The following is a 12,713-nucleotide window of genomic DNA, read 5'->3' on the forward strand; positions in this document are numbered from 1 at the left end:
TACTGGCTCACTTATCCCCAACTTGCAGGCAAGAACACTGACGATCAGGGAGGGTATTAAACTAGTGAAGCTTCATTCACCCAGATTTGTCTTCCCATGACCAAAGACTTGAAGGCTAGTAAACAAATAAAAATTTTAAAAAGAGGAAATGAGTTATAGGAAGATCATAGGACCACACATAATAAATTAGAACAAGAGTGTATATGAACCTCATAGAAAGAAGTCTTTACCCTGTCACAGTATTTGAGCACTAAGAGGAAATGATCTCTAGAACAGGAATTGAGACATATTTTTGACTGTAACCATATATTAGGAAATAAACACTATAAGGATCACTAGTGACCATTCTTCAGTGTTTTGCAAATTTTAAGTTAGAGTCTATTAGCAGGCCATAAAATGTATCAGTTGTTCAAAATCAAGATTTTAAAAAAGAATAAACTGGAATAGATTGGAATATAGGCAATATTAGCACATAATACAATAATATATAGTTGACCTTCCATATATTTTATGAAACCTTTTTGTTATAGTTTTATAAACATAGAAACATGTACATTGATCCATTCTGCTAAGTGTCACTATAAATGACCACCAAGAAAGTTTATAAATGACTGATTAAATCTCTGTTTCTTCATCGGATGTGGAGTCTGAGATCTAGAGGCAGGAGGTGATTCCTTCAAGACAATAGGATCAATTGCCTACAGACCTAGACTCCTTCTGGTACTTTCTACCCACTTATATTCTTGATGTGGATCTACTGAGACTCTGTGTCTTTACCAGATTTTTTCCTATCTTTAATTACCTTTCTACGTTATCTAATCTTCTTGCTATTCCCATGAAAGACATTTTAGACTTTTGCTTGGTGACTTCTGTAAGTATATTCCCCTCAAGACAAAAACTGGCATCATGAGAATTCCTGTGTAACAATAAATATATCTCAGCTCTGTCCCCCAACATTGGCAGTTACTTTGTAATAAGTAACAAGTTAGGAATCATTGGTCTACATCTAAAGAGTCAGACTGGATTCCTAATCTATTTTAGTCCCATATACCCACAATATATAGTCATGTGAACTTCAAACCTAAATCAGGAAACAACAACAAAAAAGAAATTCTGCAACTCACAAAGAAAATGCCACCCATAGTTACTATACATGCTAGATGCTGAAGGTTCAAAAATGACGTTCCCTGTCCTCAAAAGGTTAGCGGGAAGAGCTCTAACCATATTTGTTATGAGCTTAGTGTGCTACCTAAGAGTCTTCCTTCATACATTATAAAGAACTATGACTCTTCTCACTTAGATTTGGGGTGATTGAGCTATGGCTTAAATCCAAGCCTGCTAATAACAAAGTCAATGTTCACTTCATTTCATGGCACTGCCTTCCCTGTCACATATTGCTTTTTATTTTCTGTATCTATAGCACTGATTGTAAGATGAGCCACTGGTATAATAACATTTCATAAAAAGGTATATTCAAATGTCTTTACCTTATTTTAATTGGCAACAATAATCATACATGTTTGTGGCATACAAAGTTATATTTTAGTATTTGGTTACATGATATGCTAAGGAAATCAAGCAAAAATTAATATAGCCATCACTTCATACATCAGGTTTTTTGTGAGAATATTTAAATCTATTTTTAACTATCTGCAAATAGTAAATATTTACCTCCTGAATTATAATCTATTCATAGTCAGAGTTTGAGATTAAGCTTTTTTTTCACCTTCCTATTTAATAGTTCTAAATTATTCTGGATCTGATACACAACCTGAAGAGTTCAGGAAGGGGAGAGGGGAGAAGCAACCATTAAACCTCCTTGCTTTTCAGCTCCTCATGGCCAACAGAGGGGTGAGAGTGTGAAATACATTTTTCAGCATCTTTCTTCCTCCAGGGAACTCTGCAGCCACAACTCCTGTTGTTGAGCAGACATGCTGAGACAGAAGTTCCCTCGCCAAATTTCCCTTATCACAGAGCCCCCAGGATCCCTGCACCTGAACACCCAAATGCAGAATGCCAGACAAAGCAGCTGTAACATCCAGCCTTATGGGCTGGTGAGTCCCCAGGGCCCATAGACATTATTCCCTTTCACTCAGACCTGCGAGGGTGTCCATGACAGGCATAGGCTTGACGAACCTCTGCTGGGCTCCCATCCAGTCAGAAGCAGTAAAGCTTCCATATTTGTGTTGACAAGAGTTCCCTGGTCCTGGCTAACTCTGGTGCCAGGGAGAAGTAGGCTTGGAGCTTCCTGTTTGGTCACTCAGAGCCCTAGCCTGCTGGAGCTCTGCTTTAAGATGTCATCCCTGGAGCCCTGGTTGGATGTAATCCTCTTACTGACATTGGTCTTCCACCAGTATCTGTTTCATGGGATATGAACATCTTATGTCCTAAAGGAAGATGTAAGGGGAGCATGTGAGGACATGATGTGGCATCCCAGCAACACCTAAAGACTCAAATACAGAAATGTTCCAGCACAACTATTCTGAACCATGAGATTTAGGTGACAAGAAAGAGAAAGTGACCTTAGCTAACAGAAGAACTTTTAAAAAAATAAATAAAAGAGCTTGTATGGATAGACAGGAGTTCGTATTTGAAAAGAGGCCCAAGAAAACAATTAGCAATAGAACAGCTCTTGGGATAAAGGATGAGTTCTGCATCTTTGGAGCTCTTGGCTTTTGCCACCAGAGCAGCAAGAAGGCAATAGTCATTTTCTCCACAGAAACTGTTTTACTGTCAAATGTCCATTCTCTAGTTAAAATATGAATTACTTATTGTGTCATGTAGTTACTTGATGTTGATAACTAAACCCTAAGCAATGCTTTTGTCATTAGCTAATGTGGAGGTATTAGGGAGGTATTAATGTTTTCTTTCACAATAGCAAAATTCTTGAGGATGAGTAGTACTACATAAAGAAGTTTATTTAGAACACAATTTGGGAAGATGAGAGTCCAAATTGTTGGACACACCTGATTAGCTGGTGAGGGCCCCCATGACCTGTGGGATCAAAAATGTGAAAGCATGCAGAAGAAATTGCACAGAGGGACAGGAAGCCAGAGGATCAAGTGCCAGACTTGCTCTTTTTATACTAACTCATTTTATTGGAACTAATCTGGGTCTCACAGAAACTACATTAATCCATTCCAAGAAAGGCAGAGCTTCATTCAATGGCCTAATCACTTTGTACTGGGCCACATCTCCTTAATTTTTCCCACCTCAGCGCTGCCACTCTGGGGACAAATCCCTTTGAGGTCACCTTTAAAAACATATCCAAACCATTGTAATAGGTAAAAAGGCATGGTGCTTGCAAGCTTTTCAAAAAAAAGTATTTCAGATGAATAACAATAATTATATGGTTAGAGAGATAATGATATAACTCATGGAAAGACATAAATTACTGAATCTTTTTAGATTTTCCATTTGAAATAATTTAAAAAAATAGTTTTTAAATAAAGGATTTCAAAAGTCATGATCTTCAGAGTCTCACTTCAAGATCAGTATAATTTGAGTCTCCAGGAATGGGAATTCCTGCATCAGTTTAGCTTTTAAATATCCCCAGGGCTTGCAGTGAACAGCTAGGGCTTCGCATGAGGCTCTAAAAGTCAGAAGTCTGCCCTGGGTTAACAACTGTACAGAAGAGGAACATCAGAGCCATTATGCTCACAAACATACTCTCAACTGTTTATTATATTTATGCTTTTCATTACAAAAGTAATATAACCACATGGCAGAAAAATTGGAAAATATTTTTAAAAGGAAAATAAAAAGTTATTACCATACCATATGCAATGAGTATTTTGCTTTATTTTCTCCAAGTACTATTTTTTAATGGATGTTTGCTTCTAGAGACTATGACACACGGACAAACATATGACATCAATGTACCGCCGTTTTCATTTGACATTGAAAATGTCTTTAGGGCAATGGTTTGTGATGATATTACATCAAGGGGATGTGTGGTTATTGACATAACTATTCCCCTACTTCTGCCCAATTAGATTTCCCTGATTGTTTTTTGAGTTACAAATAATGCTGCAAGCACCAAATTTGTTCCTAGCAGTTTTGCTGTAATTTAGGCCAGTTGCAGAAATAGAGTTATTGGGTTAAGATATGTCTATTCACATAACAGTCAACACATTCATCCAAATTGCTTTGTAAAACTGCCTACACAATTTATGCCACAACCAGCAAGGGATGCTAGTTTTGTAGCATTTGACTTGATAGATTTTGGGGTGCAAAGTTAATATGAAAATATGTGTCAAAAGCAGGCTAGAACTAGCAAAAGGGCAATCTTGGTTTTAACTAGTTACTAACTACCTATGATTCTGGGTGATTGTGGTTTTTTTTTTTTTTTTTGCCAGTCCTGGGCTTGAGCTCAGGGCCTGAACACTGTCCTTGGTCTTTCTCAAGGCTAGAGCTCTACTGAGCCGCAGCACCACTTCCAGCTTTTTTGTATGTATGTGGTACCAAGGAATCGAACCTGGGTCTTCGCTCATGCTAGGCAAGCACTTTAACCACTAGGCCAAACTCCCAGCCCCTGGGTGATTGTGTTTTATTGTTTGTGTCCTCAATACTTGTTTAGCCCTTCATGCTTCATGAGTAATGGCTGCCAATTACAATCACTCACAGTTGGTTAACACTTTAAAACTATCTCATGATTGAAAAAAACTGCCAATTGATTTAAAGCACCAATCATCAATTAGATATGAATAGCTAGACATTGAGCCTGGTGATTCTTATTGTTTAAAAATTGCCAGTTTTTGCTGTGCAGTTGGCTTTGAGATCCACTTGCTACAAGGCTCCAAGAAACATGTATTTGATCTTAGGATATCATATCTCATCTTTCAAAGCAAAAGTATAGAATTAAGAGAAGTGCATTTGCATCCCTCTGCTCCAATCTCATAGGAAATTATTACCAGATATTCCTGCTTTCATATGGGTTCTCATCCTTCTTTTTGGTAAACTTTCTGCTAATTTAAGTAGTGTTTTTGGCTCTGTGACCTTAACGCATTTGTGGGACCTCTCAGCATGGAGCCACCACAGCTTTCCCTCCATTCGTGGCCCAGTGGTTCTACAGCTGTGAGTAGCACATTCTCCACTCTGCTTTCTTTTGCTCCCAAGGTTGAAAGACAGTTTTATCTATTGTAGTTTATACTCTCATGCAATCATTTATACTCTCTTATGCAATCTTACAGTTTGTCTTGTTCTTTTAACTTCCATATTTGCTTGTGTAAGTACTTAGAATGAAGCACTCTGGGTATCAAGCCAAACGCTATAATGAACTAAGTCATGCCCAAAACGAACCCTTTCTGGGTTGAATGAAACATTCACCTTTTTGGCCCAAAAGATGAGCTACCTGGCCAAAAGGATGAATTCTTCAGTCAGTGGGACCACAGAACAAAGGACCTTGGGACTTTCACAGAAATCACACCCCTCATAGACTGCTTTAGTACTTTGGTGCTCTTAAGATGAGTACACAAAAACATCCTCACTGTCCTACTTTCTTTACAATGAAAGTACATTGGAGTCAGCTTATCAGTTTAATAGCTTTAATGTTCTCTCTGCCCAGTAATTCAAATGGACTGACATGAGCCAACAGAAATGATGAGCTAAACTGCAGCTGAGATGAACAATCATAATCACAGATGGAGTCTTAGTGAAGATAACTCAAGAAACCTGCATTTTAGACTGCTTGATTGTTAGTTTATATTTATCAGCAGTTACTAACCATTTTCTCCAAGATTTAGCTTCATAGCATTCCTAAAATTCAACATCCATAAACTTTTGATGTCTATCTTGCAACCTATTTTTTATAGCTAGCCTATTACTTCTAATTTTTCATGTCTTGGATTATGTGTTACTTTCCCTGGGAAGGCCTCTCTCACCTTTAAAATAATGCCAGTTTCTATTTTCTGATTATTGTCAATATCTTCAGCTAGAGCCTAGGCTAAACATTACTACCTATCTGCTCAAGCAAGTAATCTACTCCAAATGAACCTTTTACTTCATTTTAGATTATATGACTCTGAAGAAAGAGAGTTCATGGGAGGTCTGAGCATTTCTTATCAGTTTCCAGGAGACTATGTGCTTAAGAGCATGTGTACTAAGTACACCTGGTGTTTAGTTAAGCAGTGAAATATTCACAGGGTCATCAATTAGTTAAACATATTAAAGCAGGGATGGGTCCAACTCAAAGTATTCACAGAGCTTTAATGGTAGGAATAAGCCTGATGCCTGCTGCTAACTCGTGTCAGAGCCAAGTTGGGCTGAGTCATGAGCGAACCCAAATATATTCTCTTCCACTACTGAAGTCTACCAACATTTTGTCACCCAAAACATCTCAATGGAGAGAGACTCAAGCATGATCTCTGCCCTCAGATTTCTCATCTCCTTTTGATACTGTGTGTCCAAGTTGCTCATAGTGTTGTTGTGCTGTTGGAAGAGACTAGGGTGATAGAAAGCCAAAACGTAGCCTTGAAGTAGGCCCAACAGCAACCAGAGAATATCAATGAAAGCAGGCAAAGGCTTAGTTTTAGGTGCCAACTCTTGGTGCCCCAACAATAAAGATCCTCTTATTGAGGATCAGACACACTGAATTCTTCTCAGTTATTGAGGATACAACTCATTTTGCATCATGGTAGCATTCTGGTGGTACTTTGTTAATTTTGCCAAGCCTCAAAAAGTTTCCTTTCTGGACATGTATTATCTCCTTTCACAACCTGATCCCTGATGTCATCCTTAGGAGACTTCAGTGGTGGATTGAACTCTGGCCCTGGAATAACATATGGTTTGGAAGGTCAATTCCAGCCCCCCACACACACACACTGGATGTGCAATAATATGCTTCTGAATAATTATAATTTAAGCAAATCTTTCTTAATTTTAGGTCATAATTTTAGAAATGACTATTTCCACTATTTCCCAGAATCTTTTTCTTCCTGAGTTAGAATGGGCAATCTTCTTTCATCAAATTAGCTTAATTTCTTTCCAGTGTTTATTCTCTGCACTTCCCTATCATCTTGCTCCTCAAGACACTTCTCTTCCCCTGCAGGCACTTTGAAATTTTTCCTATTTCTAATGCTTCATTACTTTGAGTATCAGAGGAGGGACATTTTGATGAGCTTTATCCCTTAACACAGTACTGTGGGGTTCTCAGAAAAAAAGCTGGAAAGTCAGATGCGGTAGCTCACTCCCATAATCCTAGCTACTCAGGAGGCTGAGATCTGAGGATCAAGGCTTAAAGCCAGCCCGAGCACAAAAGGACCTGAGTTTCATCTCCAATTAATCAGTAGAAAATGGGAAGTGGGGCTTGGCTCAAGGGTAGGGCAGTAGCCTTGAGCTGAAGAGCTCTGGGACAGGGCCCAGGCCGAGTTAAAGCCCCGTGTCTCACAAAAAAAAAAAAAAAAAAACTGGAAGTGGTACTGTGACTCATTTGGTAGAGTGCTAACCTTGAGCCCAGGACTTGCGTTCAAGCCCCACAACTGCCAAAAAAACAAAAAGTTGGGTTGGGGCCGGGAGTTTGGCCTAGTGTAGAGTGCCTAGCATACACCACGACCTGGGTCCCTCAGTGCCACACACATAGAAAAAGCCAGAAGTGAAGAAGTGATGCTGTGGTTTAAGTGATAGAGCACTAGTCTTGAGAAAGCTCAAGGGCAGTACTCAGGCCCTGAGTTCAAGCCCCAGGGGGGGGGGGAGAGAGAGAGAGAGAGAGAGAGAGAGAGAGAGAGAGAGAGAGAGAGAGAGAGAGAGAGAGAGAGAGAGAGAGAGAGAGAGAGGAGAGAGAGAGAGAGATCAGGACCAAGAAGGTTGTACACCCCCCTCCCCCTTCCCCTCCCCCCCTCAAGGAGGGATTTGTGCAGAAGGGAATCACTGTTGTAACCTCTGGATGTGTCTGCCTACCAGACTTGGTGGGAGACTTAACAGTACCACCATTAAAGTCTCACTTGTGCTGCAAAAAAAAAAAAAAAAATCACTACATAGAATTTTTCTACTCTACCAATGGAGCTAAAATTTACAGAAGGTAATAGTATGCTAATTGTAATTTGCTGTTGGGAGAAGCCATGATTTTAAATTTTAGCTAAAAAGAATAACTGATGAGCTAGGAATGTGACTTAGAAGAAGAATGTCTGCCTAGCATGCATGAAGCCCTGGGTTCAATTCCTCACTACCACCTTAACAGAAAAAGCCAGAAGTGGTGCTGTGGCTCAAGTGGTAGAGTACTAGCCTTGAGCACAGATAGGCTCAGGGACAGAGCCCAGGACCTTGAGTTCAAGTCCCAGGACAAGAAAAAAAAAAAGAAGAGAAAAACTGGATAAATTTTCTAATAGATCTCAGAAGAAAGTACTCAAAGCCGAAGTTATCTGCATACCTTGGTCACACCCTAAGTTACTGTGAAATCTTAGAAAAATGTCTGAATATCTAAGGTCAAGTTCTCTCAACTGTAACAATAATTAATAGCAGATACTTAAAGTTTTTTTCATGTACTTTACTCCTAATAAGTAAGAGAATACTTCCTAAAAACAAATATTTGGTTTTGTCACATTTGATAGTTCAAGCCTGTAATCCTAGCTACTCAGGAGACAGCGATCAGAGATCCAACGAAGACAAAAAAAATAAATAATACATCTTGGCCAATGGCTAGGCATTGTGTGATGTGCCTGTTATCCTAGCTACAGTGGAAGAGGATCCTTTCTTAAAACTTCATGTAATGGCCAATCTAATGGGGGTAAGGTAGAATTCAGTGCTGTTTTGGTTGACATTTCCTTTATGGCGGTAATCAAGATAATAAACAGTAGTAGATGCTGGTGAGGATGTGCCAAAAGGGAACCCCAATACATTGAGAGTAGGAGCGTAACCTTATCCAATCACTGCAGAAAGCAGTGTGAAGGTTTCTCAAAAAATTAAACAGAACTATCTTGTGATCCAGCAATTCTGTTCCTAGGTGTTTATCCAAAGGATTACAAAGCAGTATACAATGCAGGTACCAGCGTAATCATATTTACTGAAGCCAAGGTAAAGATGCCTTTAAATTGACAAATAGATAAAAAATGTGAAATATGTGTGTGTGTGTGTGAATTTTATTCACCTATTGGAAAGAATGATATTGTGTCATTTGTAAATAAATGGAAATATCTGGGGAAAATTATGGTAAGTAAAGTCAGGTCTAGATAGACAAAGGTTGCATGTTTTCTCTTATATGTAGAAGCTAAATTTAGCTTGTAAATGTGCAAGTGAATGTGTGAGGTGGTATGAAAGTGTATGCAATTATATTAACTGACATATGGTAGATCCAAAGGAGAACTCAAAAAGTGTAATTCTTTAGAAAGACAAAGTCAAAATAAACATCAGGGAATGGTTACTTGAAAGTTGTTAGGAGGAGTCAAGGAGAGACGGTAGATGAAAGCACAGAAGTGGGGAGAATGCAGTAGAAAATTTAATGTATATCCTTCAAAATTAAAAAAAAAGTGAGATAAGGACTGTATTGACAGATATGGGTAAAAATGTTGACAAGATCAATATGATCAAGATGCATTATGTTCTCAAACTGCTTTGTGAAATAGCATCTTTTTTATACAGCTACTTAAAGATAATAAAAGACAGGCATTTAAAAAAACACAAAAAAAGTAAAACCGCAGATAATGCATGTTTTCAAAACAAGATTTCCTAAGAAGACATTCCACCACAGTATATTATATTAAGCAACTGGAGTTAGTCAGACGTTTATTACTAAGGATTATCTTTGGGTAAGTATGGATAAGAAATAACATTCACATCACTGACCAGAACCAACCTCGAAAGCATCTCACTATAGGGAAATGTATTGCTTTGGAAATTTCAATGTGTAGTGTATTAAAGAATAACCAGGCATCACAAACAAATTGTAGTTTATCGAGGTTGTTTTCAATCTATTGTTTTACTAAAAAAAGTATAATAGATGAATTGTATCAGTGCAAATGATATGTGTACTATTCCAATATTTGTTACCATTGCAGAAGAAACTATGAAGCAAAGGGAGATTTTTTTTTTTTTGCCAGTTCTGGGCTTGGGCTTAGGGCCTGAGCACTGTGCTTGGGTTTTCTCAAGGCTAGTGCTCTACCACTTGAGCCACAATACCACTTCTGGCTTTTTTCTATGTATGTGGTAGCAAGGAATAGAACCAGGATCTTCATGCATGCTTGGCAAGCACTCTACCACTAGGCCAAACTCCCAGCTCAGTGAAGGGAGATATTTTATATTATATCATCATTGACATCATTTACTCCAAGTACAGATAAAAGTTAGAAATCAAATTAATGGGATGATCTATTTTTATGTGCACACATACACATTATCTTCATATTTCCTAATTTAACAAAGAAATGTTCAAGGGAACCTATAGAACTGATTAAAAGAAAAGTTGTTAATCAGATGCTCTTCTTTGATTTTCTGCAGCATTGAGATCTAGATGAATCATTTGGTATGGATGAGTTATCTTGTATCTTTTCATGCATGTATTTCTCATGTATACAAATGAAAAGCAAACTCCTAGTGCTAATCTCAAAATCTTGAACCTAACCTGGATGCATTAATCACTTATTGAAGCACACATGTGCAGGAAAAATCCAAGCAAGGTACACTTAAAATTTTTATTCATTGATTTACAAAATGTACAATATTTACATTTATGCATGTTGACATGGATGTTTGAAGGAATCTAAAAATAAATATGTGGTGCATCAATTTATATACATATCATGGCTCTCTGCAGTTCAAGCTATTAACCAATGGTGAAATTTAATGGAAAGTACAATGTAGTAGAAAAGTCAGATGGATAACCAATCCTGGAACTTCCACATGAATGGTCCTTCCTTAATTCCTGAATCTATGGTTGACAAACCACTTTTTTTCAAGAGAATTAAACAGAAGCCACTTTGACAAATGTTTGGGGTGCATGCAGTATCTGCAATAAGTCCCTGGGGGGTGGGTATGAGTCTCTACCTTTTCAAGCCTGGTCCCTGGACACCAGCCAGTGAGGCTCTGCTGTGGTTGCTTCCTTGTCTCTTGTTCAAATTGCATGCAGAACTTGAAAAATGTCTGTAGAATGTGACCATGCACAAATTGGTACTTGCAGATATGTACAACACCAGATTTTCATTGCCTTAGAGCATCTTTAGATACAGCATCAATTGTCTCCTCTTAACAAGAGGGATGAATGAAGGACTCATAAATTTATTCCCCAAAGTGGGGGAAAACAGCAACTGGGGACACATGCAAATGGAATCTTGTAGAAGCAGGGTAAGATAAACTCCACATGATAAAAATGGGCAAATTTCCATGAAGTCAGACCTGGAAATTTTCCTAGGAGGGTAATTTGACTTTTCCGTTATGTCCACTCTTCTTGCCACATCTGTAGGAAAAGGCTTCACCTTGTTGAGCTTTCTTGAACTTCACAACCTTCATTTGTAAAGTGAAATACTAGTGCTATTCCTTAGAGGGTTCTTGCAAGTATTATATGACCTAGCTATGTAAAGTGCTTAGCAAAGTGCCTGGCACACAGGAGGTGCTGAATGCATGTCTTGCTTTCTCTCCATTGGCTCTCAACTTCAATTTTAAGCACCCAATGTAAATTGATAAACCTACCAAACTCTGAATTAAGGCCATGTGATGTAATTTTGATTGTTTTGTATCAGAGTCACTGCTGTCAGTTCACATTTAGTCCCTGAGGGGGGTCTCATTTTTTAAGCCAGAGATAGCTTTCTGTGCACAGCAGATGGGCCCTCATGGCCTTCTGTATGAGTCCTGGCTCTACCACATTACATGCAAACATACTCTACAACTCTGCACAGAAAATTCTGACCAGTGATGGACTCCATCTGAATATTTCTGAGACAACACCACTGAGAAAACCATGAGCAAGAACCTTGAAGCAAGTATGGTATTCTTGCTCACAACACATTTTTTTTCCCAACACTGGTACAAGTTTTACAGATAACTTTCCACAAACATATATTAAAAGCTTTACCACGGTTGAAAAATAAGCATTAAGATTTGATTTGTTCAGAATAAAGAACTTTTCAGAATATATTTTAGTTTCTGGTTATGCCATAAAAAAATAAATACTGTTTAAAGAATTTACAAGGAAGAAGAAAAAAGTGTAACTTTGGGTGTCAACAATTTATGAAAGATGGTGAACATTTTATACTCTACTTAAAAGGCAATGTCTAAAAATAAAAAAACAAAACCATACTATTTTTCTAATCACTTTACTAGTCTTACAACCCATCATATTCTAATGTTAGCATATTCTGTCTTCCTTATCTATGGTCTGGAGAAAATTTAATCCAGAATCTTTATTCTAAAAAGTCACTGGGAATTTGGAAGGAAAAGGCTCTTTGGCACTAAGAACTATAGATAATGATGAAACTTGATGAGCCACTTCTGGGCCCTCAAAATAAACTAGAACTAACCCTTACAGGTCTCTCTTTCATCCAAAATCCCATCATCTCTGTCTACATTAGTTTGCTTAAATGAAACCCAGTACCATATAAAAGTAGTCCTGTTCAACTTTGGTACTCTGGAAATGATTGGCCCAGGTTGAACATGATTCATTCTTCCATCAAAGCTGATCTTTCCAATTACATAAAGAGATAAGCATAGCTACTTCCTGAATAATTCCATAAAGTTGGGGAAAATCTTTCTGTAGCCACCCCTACAAATACATCAAACTTTTATGATTG

Source organism: Megascapheus bottae, chromosome 12, assembly GCF_031878675.1.
Source record: "Megascapheus bottae isolate mThoBot1 chromosome 12, mThoBot2.hap1, whole genome shotgun sequence".
Classification (NCBI taxonomy): domain Eukaryota; kingdom Metazoa; phylum Chordata; class Mammalia; order Rodentia; family Geomyidae; genus Megascapheus; species Megascapheus bottae.